The sequence below is a fragment of the Macaca fascicularis genome, chromosome X (assembly GCF_037993035.2).
Source record: "Macaca fascicularis isolate 582-1 chromosome X, T2T-MFA8v1.1".
Lineage (NCBI taxonomy): Eukaryota > Metazoa > Chordata > Mammalia > Primates > Cercopithecidae > Macaca > Macaca fascicularis.
The window spans coordinates 87,763,680-87,779,893 of NC_088395.1; the positions used below are offsets into that span (position 1 = coordinate 87,763,680).

General features: G+C 35.2%; 1 protein-coding gene across 2 annotated transcripts in view; it reads right to left on the minus strand.

The window, feature by feature from the left end:
* Positions 1–16,011, minus strand: part of HMGN5 (high mobility group nucleosome binding domain 5) — a 79,779-nt gene extending 63,768 nt beyond the window's left edge. For both annotated transcript variants that reach the window (XM_065538086.2, XM_065538085.2), the window contains exon 1: positions 15,937–16,011. The gene's annotated coding sequence lies outside the window, so the exon portion shown is untranslated. The remainder of the gene's footprint in view (positions 1–15,936) is intronic.
* Between the last annotated feature and the right edge of the window lie 203 nt (positions 16,012–16,214).

Below are 16,214 nucleotides of genomic sequence, written 5' to 3' on the forward strand. Positions count from 1 at the left end.
TAAAAAAGAGAATTTTAGAACAACATCCCTGATTAACATAGATGTGAAAATCCTCAATAAAATACTGGCAAACCGAATCCAGCAGCACATCAAAAAGCTTATCCATCATGATCAGGACAGCTTCATCCTGGGGATGCAAGGCTGATTCATAATGCACAAATCAATAAGCATAATCAGTCACATAAACAGAACCAATGACAAAAACCACATGATTATTTCAATAGATGCAGAAAAGGCCCTCGACAAAATTCAACAGCCCTTCATGCTAAAAACTCTCAATAAACTAGGTATTGATGGAATGTGTCTCAAAATAATAAGAGCTATTTATGACAAACCCACAGCCAATATCATACTGAATGGGCAAAAACTGGAAGCATTCCCTTTGAAAACTGGCACAAGACAGGGATGCCCTCTCCCACCACTCCTATTCAATATACTGTTGGAAGTTCTGGCAAGGAAAATCAGGCAAGAGAAAGAAATAAAGGATATTCAACTAGGAAAAGAGGAAGTCAAATGGTCCCTGTTTGCAGATGACATGACTGTATATTTAGAAAACCCCATTGTCTCAGCCCAAAATCTCCTTAAGCTGATAAGCAACTTCAGCAAAGTCTCACGGTACAAAATCAATGTGCAAAAATCACAAGCATTCTATACCCCAATAACAGACAAACAGAGAGCCAAATCATGAGTGAACTCCCATTCACAATTGCTTCAAAGAGAATGAAATACCTAGGAATGCAACTTACAAGGGATGTGAGGGATCTCTTCAAGGATAACTACAAACCACTGCTCAGTGAAATAGGAGAGGACACAAACAAATGGAAGAACATTCCATGCTCATGAATAGGAGGAATTAATATTTTGAAAATGGTCATACTGCCCAAGGTAATTTACAGATTCAATGCCATCCCCATCAAGCTACCAATGAGTTTCTTCACAGAATTGGAAAAAAACTACATTGAAGTTCATGTGGAACAAAAAAAGAGCCCACATTTCCAAGGAAATCTTAAGCAAAAAGAACAAAGCTGGAGGTATCACGTTACCTGACTTCAAACTATACTACAAGGCTACAGTAACCAAAACAGCATAGTATTGGCACCAAAACAGATATATAGACCAATGGAACGGAACGGAGGCTTCAGAAACAACACCATACATCTACAACCATCTGATCTTTGACAAACCCGACAAAAACAAGAAATGGGGAAAGGATTCCCTATTTAATTAATGGTGCTGGGAAAACTGGCTAGCCATATGTAGAAAGCTGAAACTGGATCCCTTCCTTACATGTTATACAAAAGTTAATTCAAGATGGATTAAAGACTTAAATGTTAGACAGAAAACCATAAAAACCCTAGAAGAAAACCTAGGCAATATCATTCAGGACATAGGCATGGGCAAGGACTTCATGACTAAAACACCAAAAGCAATGGCAACAAAAGCCAAAATAGACAAATGGGATCTAATTAAACTAAAGAGCTTCTGCACAGCAACAGAAACTACCGTCATAGTGAACAGGCAACCTACAGAATGGGAGAAAATTTTTGCAATTTACCCATCTGATGAAGGTCTGATATCCAGAATCTACAAAGAACTTAAACAAATATAGAAGAAGAAAACAACCCATCAAAAATTGGGCAAAAGATATGAACAGACATTTCTCAAAAGAAGACATTTATGCAGCCAACAGACACAAGAAAAAATGCTCATCATCACTCTCCATCAGAGAAATGCAAATCAAAACCACAGTGAGATGCCATCACACCAGTTAGAATGACAATAATTAAAGTCAGGAAACAACAGATGCTGTAGAGGATGTGGAGAAACAGGTACACTTTTACACTGTTGGTGGGAGTGTAAATTAGTTCCACCATTGTGGAAGACAGTGTGGTGATCCCTCAAGGATCTAGAACTAGAAATACCATTTGACCCAGCAATCCTATTACTGGGTATATACCCAAAGGATTATAAATCATGTTAGTATAAAGACACATGCACACGTATGTTTATTGCAGCACTATTCACAATAGCAAAGACTTGGAACCAACCCAAATGTCCATCAATGATAGACTGGATTAAGAAAATGTGACATGTATACACCATGGAACACTATGCAGCCATAAAAAAGGATGAGTTCATGTCCTTTGCAGGGACATGGATGAAGCTGGAAACCATCATTCTTAGCAAACTATCACAAGCACAGAAAACCAAACACCGTTTATTTTCACTCATAGGTGGGAATTGACTGATGAGATCACTTGGACACAGGGCGGGGAACATCATGCACAGGGCCCTGTCAGGGGTGGGAGGCTGGGGGAGAGATAGCAATAGGAGAAATACCTAATGTAAACAACGAGTTGATGCGTGCAACAAACCAACATGGCGCATGTATACCAATGTATCAAACCTGCACATTGTGCACATGTACTGTAGAAGTTACTGTATAACAAAAACAATTAAAAAAGAAAATTTATATATCCCTTCACGGATCTTTAACACCAAATGTTACTTATTATTAATTAAAATTTAAATTTTTGTTTGTTTTTTATTTATTTTTTATGTTCGTGGGTACATAGTATGTGCATATATTTGTGGGTTACATAATATATTTTGATACAGAGATGCAATGCACAATAATCATGTCATGTAAATGGGGTATCCATCACCTCAAGTATTTATCCTTTGGTTACAAGCTATCCAATTATACTCTTTCAGTTACTGAAAAAGGTATAATTAAATTATTTTTGACCATAGTCACACTATTGTGCTAGCAAATACTAGGTCTTATTCATTCTTTCTGTTACTTGAACCCATTAACCATTCCAACTTCTCCCTGTCTAGCCACTACCCTTCTCAGCATCTGGTAACCATCATTCTAGCTTTTATCTTCATGAGTTTAATTGTTTTAATTTTTAACACACACAAATAAGTGAGAATGTGTGATGTTTGTCTTTCTGTGCCTGGCTTATTTTATTTAATATAATGACCTACAGTACCATCTATGTTGTTGCAAAAGAAAGGATCTCATTCTTTTTTATGACTGAATAGTAGTCAGTTGTGTATATGTACCACAATTTCTTCATTCATTTGTTGACGGCCACTTAGGTTGCTTTCAAATCTTGGCTATTGTGAATAGGGCTGTAATAAATATGAGAGTACAGATATCTCTTTGATATACTGATTTCCTTTCTTTTTGGGTATATACCTAGGAGTGGGATTGCTGTATCATATGGTAGCCCTATTTTTAGTTTTTTGAGGAACTTCCAAACTGTTCTTTATAGTGTTTGTACTAACTTACATTACTACCAACAGTGTATATGGTTTCCCATTTCTCCATATCCTTGCCAGCATCTGTTATTGCCTGTCTTTGGATAAAAGCCATTTTAACTGGGGTGAGATGATATCTCATCGTGGTTTTGATATACATTTCTCTGATGACCAATGATGTTGAGCGCCTTTTCATATATCTGTTTATCATTTGTGTGTCTTCTTTTGAGAAATCTCTATTCAAATCTTTTGTCTATTTCTGAATTGGATTACTAGGTATTTTCCTGTAGAGCTGTTTGAGCTCCTTATATATTCTGGTTATAAATCCCTTGTCAGATGGTGACATGGTTTGGTTCTTTGTCCCCAGCCAAATCTCATGTGCAATCATAATTCCCAATGTTGGAGGTGGGGCCTGGTGGCAGGTGATTGGGTCATGGGGTGATTTCTCATGCTTTAACATCATTCCCATTGGAACTGTTGTCATGACAATGAATTCTTGTGAGATCTGGTTGTTTAAAAGTGTGTGGCACCCACCCCCCACACATTCCTTGGTCCTGCTCCTGCCACGTAAGACATCTGTTTCTGATTTGCCTTCTGCCATGAGTTAAAGCCCCCTGAGGCCTTCCCAGAAGTAGATGCTGCTCTGCTTCCTGCACGCCTGCCTGTGTATATGTACCACAATTTCTTTATCCACTCATAAGCCAATTAAACCTCTTTGCTTTATAAATTACCCAGTCTCAGGTATTCTTTATAGCAGTGCGTGAACTGGCTAATATGACAAATTGGTATCAAGGAGTGTGGTACTGTTATAAAGACACCTGAAATTGTAGAAGTGGAACTGGGTAATGGGAACTGGGTAATGGGCAGAGGCTGGAAGAGTGTGGAAGGCTCAGAAGAAGACAGGAAGATGAAGGAAAGTATGTAACTTCCTAGAGACTGGTTGAAAGGTTATGACCAAAATGCTGATAGTGATATGGAGAATGAAGGACAGTCTCAGAAGGTCTCAGATGAAGATAATAAACGTTTTGGTCACTTTTGTTATGAGATGATTTAGGGTATCTGATGGAAGAAATTTCCAATCAGCAAAGAAATGAACTGAAACTGGAATTTATATTTAAAAGGGAAGCAAAGCATAAACATTTGGAAAATGTGCAGCCTGGTCATGTGGTAGAAAAGAAAAGGTCATTTTCAGAGGAGGAATTCAAGCTGACTGCAGAAATTTGCATAACTTAGAGAAAAGCAAGTGCTGACAGCCAAGATTGGCAGCCCCTTCCATCACAGGCCTGGAGGCCTAGGAGGGAAGAATCATTTCCTGAGCCAGGCCCAGGGTCTTGCCACCCTGTGCAGCCTCAGGAGACTGCTTTCTGTATCCCAGCTGCTCCAACCCCAGCTGTGGCTAAAACGGGCCCAGAAGCAGCTTGGGCCACTGCCTCAGAGTGTGAAAGCCATAAGCCATGGCGGCTTCCATGTTGTGTTAAGCCTGTGGGTGTGCAGAGTACAAGAGTTGAGGTTTGGTAGCCTACACCTAGATTCCAGAGAACGTATGGAAAAGCCTGGATGCCCAGGCAGAAGCCTGCTGCAAGGGTGGAGCCTTCATAGGGAACTTCTACTAGGGCAGCATGGAGGGGGAATGTGGGGTTGGAGCAGTGTTGCACCAGTGTGCCCTGGATGTGAGATATTGGGGTCAAAGAAAATTATTTTGGAGATTTAAGATTTAATAAATTTCTTTCTGGATTTCAGACTTGTGTGGGACCTGTAGTCCCTTATTTTGAATGATTTCTCCCTTTTGAAACAGGAGTGCTCATTAAATGTCTATATCCCCATTGTATCTTGGAAATAATTAACTTGTTTTTGATTTTACAGGCTCTTAGGTGGAAAGGACTTGCCTTGTTTCAGATGAGACTTTTTAAATTTGGACTTTTGAGTTAATGCTGAAATGATTTAAGACTTTGGGGGCCTGTTGGGAAGGCATGATTGTATTTTGCAATTTGAGAAAGAAATGAGTTTTGGGAGGGGGCCGGGGTGGAATGATACGGTTTGGATCTTTGTCTTCACCCAAGTCTCATGTTCAATTGTAATCCCCAATGTTGGGGAAGGGGCCTGGTGGGAGATGATTGTATTATGGGGGCAGTTTATCATGGTTTAATACAATCCCTCCTGGAGCTGTCATCACAATAGTAATTATTGTGAAAACTGGTTGTTTAAAAGTGTATGGTACCTTCTGCCCCCTTGCTCTGCTCTGGCCAGGTAACACATGTTTGTTTACTTTTTGCCTTTCTCAATAATTGAAAGTTTCCTGAGACCTTCCCAGAAACTGAGCAGATGCCAGCATCATGCTTCCTGCATGGCCTCCAGAACTGTGAGCCAAATAAACCTCTTTTAAAACAAATTACCCAGTCTCACGTAATTCTTTATAGCAGTGTGAGAACTGAGTAATGCAGGTGGGTAGTTTGCAAATATTTTCTCCCACTGAGTGGGTTGTCTCTTCATTTTATTGATTTTTCTGTTTTGTTTTGTTTTTGTTTTTTGCTATGCAGAAGCTTTTTAACTTAATTTGATATCATCTGTCAACTTTTGCTATGGTTTCCTATGCTTGTGGGTTATTACTCAAAGGGATTTTTGCCTAGTCTAATGTCCTGGAGAGTTTCCCCAATGTTTTCTTTCAGTAGTTTCTTAGTTTGATATCTTAGGTTGAAGTCTTTAATCCATTTTGAGTTGATTTTTCTATATGGCAAGAAAGAGGGATCTAGTTCCATTCTTCTGAAAATGAGTATCCAGTTTTCTCAGCACCATTTATTGAAGTCACTTTCTTTTCACCAGTGTATGTTTTTGGTGCCTTTGCTGAAAACAAGTTCACTTTAGGTGTGTGAATTAGTTTCTGGTTTCTCTATTCTGCTCCATTGGTCTGTGTGCCTGTTTTTATGGTGTTACCATGCTGTTTTAGTTACTAGACCTTTGTAATATAATTTGAAGTCAGGTATGTGATTCCTCCAGTTCTGTTCTTTTTCTTAGAAAAGCTTTGACTATGCTGGGTTTATTGTGGTTCCATATAAATTTTTAGACTTTTTCTGTTAAGAATGTCATTGTTATATTGACAGATATTACATTGAATTTGTAGATTGCTTTGGGTACCATGAACATTTTAACAGTATTAATTCTTTCATGATTGTGGAATACCTTTCCAATTTTTTTCTTTTCTTCAATTTCTTACATCAATGTTTTATAGTTTGTATTGTAGAGATCATTCACTTCTTTAAGTTAATTCCCAGTTATTTTATTTTATTTGTAACTACTGTGAATGGGGTTACTTTCTTGATTTATTTTTCAGATTGTTCACTGTTGGCACATGGAAATGCTAGTAGTTATTATATGTTGATTTTGTATCCTGCAACTTTACTGGATTTGTATATTAGTTCTAATAGCTCTTTGGAGGAGTTTTTAGGTTTTACCAAATATAAGATTACATCATCTGCAAACAAGGATACTTTTATTTTTCCTTCCAATTTGGGTACACTTTATTTGCTCCTCTTTTCTGATTAGTCTAGCTAGGACTTCCAGTACTATGTTGAATATCAATGGTGAAAGTTGGCACCCTTGTCATGTTCTTCATCTTAGAGAAAAGAGTTTCAGTTTTTCCTCATTAACTATGATACTAACTATGGGTCTGTCATATACGGCTTTTACTATGTAAAGGTATATTTCTTCTATTCCCAGTGTTTTTAGGGCTTTTATTATGAAGGGATGTTGGATTTTTTTCAAATGCTTCATTAGCATCAATTGAAATAATCATATAATTTTAGTATTTCATTCTCTTTATATGATATATAACAATAACTGATTTGCATATCTTGAATTATCCTTCAATTCCTGGGATAAATCCTACTTGGTGATGATGAATGATGTTTTTAATGTGTGATTGAATTCAGTTTGGAAGTATTTTGTTGAGTATTTTTGTGTCAATATTCAACAAAGGTATGCACCTATAGTTCTCCTTTTTTTATGTGTCTTGTTTTTTGTATCAGAGTAATACTGGCCTCATATAATGAATTTAAAAGTGTCCCCTCTTCTTCTATTTTTCTGAATAGTGTGAGTAGGTTGGTATTAGTTCTTTTTTTATATGTTTGGTGGAATTCAGCAGTGAAATCTTTGGGTGCCAGGCTTTTCTTTACTGAAAATCTTTCTATTATGGCTTCAATTTCATTACTTGTTACTGATCTGTCCAGGTTTTGAATTTATCCATGGTTTAATCTTGGTAACTTGTATTTGTGTAGGAATTCATTAATTTCTTCCAGATTTTCCAATTGGCATATGGTTGCTCATAGTAGCCACTAATAATCCTTTGAAATTCTTCGGTATCAATTGAAATGTCACATATTTCAACACTGATTTTATTTGGGTCTTCTCTCTTTTTCAGAATTAGTTTGGCTAAAGGTTTGTTATTTACCTTTTCAGAACACCAACTTTCTGTTTCATTGATCTTTTGTATTATTTTTTCATTTCATATTTATTAATTTCAGCTTTGATATTTATCATTTCTTTGAATAATTTTGTGTTTTGTTTGCTCTTGCTTTTCTCGTTCTTTTACTTTAATTAATTTTAATTTTTTAATTTTTAATTTTTTGGGTACATAGTAGGTGTATATATTTGTATATATTTATAGGGCACATGAGATGTTTTGATATAGACATGCAATGTAAAATAAGTGCATCTTCACAATAAATTATTAGGTTGCTTATTTGAAGTATTTATTTATTTATTTATTTATTTATTTATTTATTTATTTTTTGTAGCACTTATAGCTATACACTTCCCTCTTAGTAGTGCTTTTGTGGTATCTCACAGATTTTGGTATGTTGTGTTTCCATTATCATTTGTTTCAATCAATTTTTAAATTCCCTTCCTAATTTATTTATTGATCCCCTAGTCATTCAGGAGCATATTGTTTAATTTCCATGTGTGTTTACAGTTTCCTAAGTCTCTCTTGTCATTGATTTGTAGTTTTATTCCATTGTGGTTAGAGAAGATATTTGATATTATTTCAATTTTTTTTATTTTTTAAAGACTTATTTTGTTACTGTACATATGGTCTATCCCTGAGAATGATCCATGTGCTGAGAAGAATGTGTATTCTGCAGGGACTGCATGAAATGTTCTGTAAATTTCTGTTAATTCACTTTGGTCTATAGGGTAGATTATTTCTAATGTTGCTTTGTTGATTTTCTTTCTGGAAGAACTGTCCAATGCTGAAAGTGGGGTGTTTGATGTCTCCAGCTATTATTGTATTGGGGCCTCTTTCTCCTTTTAGCTCTAATAATATTTGTTTTATATATCTGGGTGTTCCAGTGTTGGGTGCATTTACATTTAAAATTGTCATATTTTCTGACTGTATTGACACTTTCATGATTATATAGTGTCTTTCTTTGTTACTTCTTATGGAATTTTTTCTTGAAATTTATTTTGTCTGATGTTAGTGTAGCTACTCCTGCTCTTTTATTGTTTCCATTGGTATGGAATATATTTTTATATCTTTTTATTTTCGATCCATGTGCACCTTTGCAGGGGAAGTGTGTTTCTTGCAGGCAACAGGTAATTGGGTATTTTTTTAAGCCATTCAACCAGTCTATGTGTGTTCACTGGAGCATTTAGTTCATTTCTGGTCAGTGTTATTGTTGATTGTAAGGATTTGCTCCTGCTTTTTTATTATTTGTTTTCTGGTTGATTTGTGTTTCCTCTTTCTTCTTTCCTTCCTTTCTGTCTTTCTTTTATTAAAGGTGATTTTCTTTGGTTGTATGATTTAATTTCTTGCTTTTTTTGTGTGTATCTATTGTACGCTTTTTGATTTGAGGTTACCATGAAGCTTACAACCTTACAAGAGGTTACTATCTTATAACCCATTATTTTTAGCTAGAAACTTTACACTGTTTGAATAAAAAACCTAACAAGCAAGCAAAAAGAAAATTATTGAAAATCATACATATTAACTTTATTCCTCGTTTTAACTTTTTGTTGTTTTTACTTATATCTTATTGTACTATGTCTTGAAAAGTTGTAATTATTGTTTATTTTTCCTTTTTTTTTTTTTTTTTGAGACAGAGTCTCACTTTCTCACCCAGACTGGAGTGCCATGGCAAAATCATGGCTCACTGCAATCTCTGCCTCCTGGGCTCAAACAATCCTCCCACCTCAGCATCCTGAATAGCTGGGAGTACAGACATGTGCCACTGTGCACAGCTTATTATTATTATTATTATTATTATACAGACGGGGTTTCGCTACACTTTCCAGGTTGGTCTCAAACTCCTAAGCTCAAAAGATCCACCAGCCTTGGCCTCCCAAATTGCTAGGATTACAGGCATGAGCCACTGTGCCCAGCCAAAATGTTGTAATTATTGTTTTTGATTGGTTCATTATTTAACCTTTCTACTTAAGAGTAGTTTACACACCCCAATCACAGTGCTACAATTTTTGTTTGTTTGTTTTTCTGTGTACTTATTACTATTACCAGTTTACTTTGTATTTCAGATGATTTCTCATGGCTTATTAATGATCTTTTATTTCTGACTTAAGTCCTCCTTTTATCAATTCTTGTAGGACAGGTCTGGTGTCAATGAAATCTCTCAGCTTTTGTTTGCCTGGGAAAGTCTTATTTCTCTTTTATGTTCAAGGATATTTTTGCTGAATATACTATTCTAGAGTAAAAGTTTTCTTATTCCAGCACTTTAAATATAGCATGCCACAGTTGGCTGGACTGTAAGCGTTCCACTAAAAAGTCTGCTGCCCAAGAACCTCTCTCTCTCTACCTATTCTTGAAGGCCAATAAGTGTGTTAAGATTTTTCCCTTGGATGCTATTTTCTAGATCTTGTAGATGTACTTCATTGTTTTTTTATTTTGTCTCCTCTGCCTGTGTGTTTTCAAATAGACTGTATTTTCAAATAGCTCCACCTATTTGTCTCTACCTACCCCCAACCCCTGGAATCCACTGATGTTTTTACTCTATCCATAGTTTTGCCTTTTCCATAATGTCCCATAGTTGGAATCATACAGTATGTAGCCTTTTCAGACTAGCTTATTTCACTTAATAGTATGGATTTAAGTTTCCTCTATGTATTTTCATGGCTCAATATATCATTTCTTTTCAGTACCTAATAATATTTCATTTTTAGATGTACCACAGTTAATCTGTTCATTCATGTACTGAAGGACATCTTATTTGCTTCCAAGAGTAGGCAATTGTGAATAAAGTTGCTATAAACATCCATGTGCTGGTTTCTGTAGACATAAGTTTTTAACTCCTTTGGAGAAACACCAAGCAGCATGATTGCTGGGTAATATGGTATGAGTATGCTTCATTTTGTAAGAAACCACCAAACTGACTTCCAAAGTGGCTGTGCCATTTTGTATTTCCACCAGCAATGAATGATGTTCCTGTTGATCTACATTCTCACCAGCATTTGCTGTTGTCAGTGTTCTGGATTTTGGTTATTGTAATAGTTGTGTAGTGATATCTCATTGTTGTTTCCATTTGCATTTCCCTCATGACATATGAAGTTGAGCATCTTTTCAAATGTATATTTGCCAGCTGTATAATTTCTTTAATGAGGTAGGTGTTGGTTAATATCTGTGGCCCATTTTTAGTTGGTTGTTTGCATTCTTATTATTGAGTTTTAAGTATTTGTATATTTACTTATTGTTGAGTGTTAAGTATTTGTATATTTTGTAAAACTGTCCCTTATCGGATATGTCTTTTGTAAACATTTTCTCCCAGTCTGTGGCTTCTCTTTTTATTCTCTTGACAGTATCTTCTGCAGAGATGAACTTTTACATTTTATTTGGTAACAGATTTATTAAAATATAATTCATATATGATACAATTTACTCCTTTAAAGTGTACAATCTAGTAGTTTTTATCTGCACTATACTCAGTTATGTAATCATCACCACAATCAATTTTAGGACATTCTCACCACTCCATAAAGAAACCCCATACCCTTTAGTTCTCACCTCTCAACCCCTCTATTCTTCCCAATCTCTCACCACCAGCCCCTAGCAGCTACCAATCTACTTTCTATCTAAGCAAATTTGCATATTCTGTGTAAGAAATTTGTTAATTTTAATGATGTTAAGGTTATTGATTATTTCTTTTATAGATTGTGGCTTTGGTGTTGTACCTAAAATGTCATTGTTAAACTCTGGGTCACCGAGATTTTCTCCCATGGTATCTTCTAGGAGTTTTATAGTTTTGCATTTTAAATTTAGGTCAGTGATCCATTTTGAGTTAATTATTGCAATGGGTGTAAAATCTCACGTCTAGACTCATTTTTTTTTACATGCAGATATCCAGTTATTCCAGCACCATTTGTTAAAAGAACTATCTCATTAGCTCAATTGCCTTCATTATTAAAGGTAATTTGACTATATTAATGTAGGTCTATTTATAGGCTCTCTAGTCTGTTCCCTTAGTCTATTTGTCTGTTCTTTCACCAATACCACACTGTCTTGATTACTGTAGTTTTATAGTAAGCCTTGAAATTGGGTAGTGTCAGTCCTCCAACTCTGTTCTTTTCCCTCAATATTGTTTTAGGTTATTTTAAATGGTATATTTAAACATTTTTATTTCCCATGTCTATTGCTAATATTTTCAAATACCATTCTATTTATATATTGATTTTGCAGGCAGTTATCTTGCTCAAACCATTTATTATTTAAAATAGTTTATTAGGTTTTTTTTAAATTTTCTATATACATGTATATTATTTACAATTGGCTACATTTAAATTTATTCCCTTCCAATAATTATAACTTTATTTTATTTTTCTTCTTTTATCAGATTGCCTAGAATATCTAGCACTATGTTGAGTAGAAGAGGTAATAGCAGTTATTCATATTTCATTCCCATTGTCACAGGAAGAAGTTTAGCATTTCACCACCAAGTACAGTGTTTGCTTTAGCTTTTTATATACATGTTTTAACAGATTAAAGAGGCTCCTTTTTATTTCTAGTTTGCTAATTTTTTAATCATGAAAGGAAGTTGAATTTATCACATTACTTTTTTTCATCTATTGAGATGATCATGTGATTTTTCTTCTTTCTTAAGTTAATGAGGCATATTACATTGATTGCTTTTCAAATGTTGAACCAACCATGATTTCTTAGTGTTGGGAAAGGCAGTCTTGTGCATGCAGTCTTTTGACCCCCACTTGGCCATTTAAAATAGGTGTTGGGACTAAAACATTTCCTTAGCAAGAGATAAGCAGCCTACAAACCCTGTTCCAGGCTGGAAATATTTTTCTGTTTCAGACTTACTAAGTGTTCTTTTGTTTTACTATGTGTATGCATCAATGGCTCTCAGGCATGTCCTAGCCTTCTGTCTTTCAGACTGGGTTGGGGTGGGTGTGGATAAGGGTCCTTCTTCTAAGGCACAAGAAGGGTATGCTTATCCAATTGCTTTGTGTTTGTTGCTAGGGGGTACTGGCTGGCCATTGGGGGTACCAACACACACTATTGAAGCTGATTTTGCTCTGTCTTTTTTCTATGTAAGTAAAGTGTTGTTTTATCCAGGGCTTGACTGCATTATGTTCTTTGTGACTCTGATAAAGCAATGCAATGGGCATATGCTATTAGAGTCAATTCCAGGGATTAGTAAGTGATGCCCAATGTTCTGCTTAACAGTTAGAATAATCCAACTTGGTCATAAAGTACTATCCTTTTTATATGCTACTGGATTTAGTTTGATACTACTTAGTTTAGCAACTTTGCTTCTATTTTTCAAGAGATGAGATAGGCCTGTGAATTTCTTTTATTGAAATGTACTCATCAAGCTTTGGAATGAACAATAAGCTGCCCTTGAAATGATTGAGAAATATCTTTTTTAATCTATTATATTGAAGAATATGGGTAAAATTGGCATTATTTATTCCTTAAATGTTTGGTAAATTTTGCCAATGAAACAATCTGGGCCTATGGTTTACTTTGTGGGAAGGTTTTTAATTATATATACAATTTTAAAATTTTCTTATGTTTTTTAGTTCTGTACATATTTTAAACTCACAAGACACATTATTATTGTTTCACACATTGCTCATTCAGATTTACTCAGATATTTGACATTTGTGTCGTTCTTCACTTCTTGCTGCGTCTCTTGGCTATAATCTTTTATTTTACCTGAAATACATCCTTTAGCATTTCAATTAGTGTGAAACTTCTGGTGAATAATTCTCTTTTGTTTATCTGAAAGTGTCTTTATTTCACACTAGTTTGTAAGGGATATTTTTGTTGGCTTTAGATTTCTATGCTGACAGTTATTATTTTAGCACAGTTATATTCTATGCTGACAGTTATATTCCTTTAGAATATTGAAGCCCTGTTTCCATTGTCTTCTGCCTCTCATTTGTTCTGACATACAGTCAGTAATAATTTTTTTTTTGCTGCTCCTTTTATAGTAATATGTCTTTTTAATTTTTGTGTGCTTTTCTAGTCTTTAGTTTTCAGTCACATCCATTTTTTTAGGTAAGATTATTTTCAATTGAGTGCTAGACCTTGTGATGAAAATGTGGTACTAATAATGAAGCTCCAGATGATGCTATCTTTTTTCAAAGACATATAACTGTTGCTTTTTGAGCCTATCCAAGTCACCTTAAAGGTCCCTTTGGAGTCCATTCCATTGTTTGTTTTATTCTTGTTCCTGGATTATAGCTGTTTGGAGAAGTGATGGTATGTGACTTCCGAGATAAGGTCATAAAAGATGATCTAGTTTCTGCCTTGTTCATTGGACTGTAAGCTGCAGTATGAGAACATCAACTCTCCGAAGCTGCCATGCCATGAGAAAGTCATGTGGTGAGGCCATATGCAGGCACTCTAGTCAGCATTTACAACTGAGCTTAATGTTTGACTCATCTCAACACAGGCACCAGACACACAAATAAAGAAACCTCCAAATGGTTTTAGCCTGCAGCCATCAAGTGACTCCCAGCCTTCAAGGCTTTCCAGCTGAGGTCCTAATTACAGTAGAGAAGAGACAAATAGTCACCTCTGTGCCCTGATTGAATTCTTGACCTGCAGAATCTGTGAGTATAATAAGATGGTTGCTTCATGTCACTAAGTCTTGGGGTTGTTACACAACAATGGTGAAAGGAATGAGTGTTTTGGAGGTGTCAAAGGAAATAATGACATGAAAATGAATAAAAAGTATAAGATTGGAAGGAAAAAATAGAGCTACAATTTTTTATGGTTGATATAATTGTGTAAATAGAAAATGTAAAAGAATATACAGATTATACTATTAATATTCACACATGAGTTTAGAAAATTACTTCATACAAGGTCAACATACTATAATCAATTGTATTTCTATATAGCAGTTATAAACATTCTACCTTTTTAAAAGGAAATATAAAGGGCAATGAATAGTCAGGACACTTCACGAAGAAGACCAAAGTAGAAGAACTTGCCATGTTACATTTCAAGATATTTAAATTTCTAGTAATTAATATAGTGTGGTAATGGCACAAAGGTGGACAAATAGACAAATGAAACAGCATACAGACACCAGAAACAGACTCATGAATGTATAATCATTAGATCTTTGACAAAGGTGGTATTGCAAAACAGTGGGAAAAGGGTGTAGTTTCAATTATTGGTGCTAGAATAATTGGATATCTATTTGAAAAAAAAAAATTAAACTTGACGTATATCTCAAACCTTACACACAAATCAATTCCAGGTGGATTGTAGATCTAAATGGAGAAAACACCACAATAAAGCTTTTGTAAATAAATATAAGATAACATCTTCATGTTCTCAGGGTCTGGAAAGATTTCTTAAAAAAAACTCACAGAAAAGCATTAACCATAAAGAAAAATATTTTACATATGACTAATTAAAAATGTTAAAAAAAAAAGCTAGCCTAAGGATAAAAGTTACTTGCAACACATAAGGGACAAAAGGCTCCTATTAGGAATAGAGACAAAGACAAAAAAAAACTAGAAAAATGGAAAAAATTCTTAACAGATATTCCACAAAAAAAATATATCAATGGCAATAAATATATGAAAAGATGCACAACTTCTTAGTAATCAGGGAAATGTAAATTAAAACCACAATGAAATACTATTCCTTGGAAAATAAAAGGGCTAAAAGAGAAACACAGTGTCCAGAATGAGGACCCTATGCTAATTTATACAATGCTAGTCATACCATACTTGAATTATGACATTCAATTCTGGGACGACCTTTTGTAGAAAAGAGAAACGGACAAACTGAAACATATTTAGAGACATCTCTAGAGATCACAACATATGAAAAATGGTTAGAGAAACAGGAAATATTAAGTTGGAGAAGAGAAGGCTTCATATTACAAGGATAAAGATGAGTTTATGATGGGTAATTATTAGAATCAAAGAAACATGAAAGGAAACAGATCTCAGCTTAATCTCAGAAAATAATTTTCTAATGTTTTAAGCTGACTAAAAGCAGAATGGAAATGCCTCTGGAATTTTCAGCTCACTGTAACTGGAGGTGTTCATAAGTAATTTCTGGACAACCACTCTATGGAGTTATTACTGGTAGGATGTGGGGGGAAGATAGAGAGCATATTAGGGTTTTCTAGAGGGACAGAACTAATAGGATAGGTGTATATATAAAGGGGAATTTATTAAGAAGTATTGACTCACGTGATCACAAGGTGAAGTCCCACATTAGGCCGTCTGCAGACTGAGGAGCAAGAAAGCCAGTCCAAGTTCCAAAACCTCAAAAATAGGGAAGCCGACAGTGCAGCCTTCAGTCTGTGGTTGAAGGTCCAAGAGTCTCAAAGCTGAAGAACTTGGATTCCGATGTTCACGGGCAGGAAGCATCTAGTAAGGGAGAAAGATGTGGGCTGGGAGTCTAAGCCAGTCTAGTCCTTCCACGTTCCTTTGCCTGCTTTTATCCTAGCAGTGCTGGAAGCTGATTA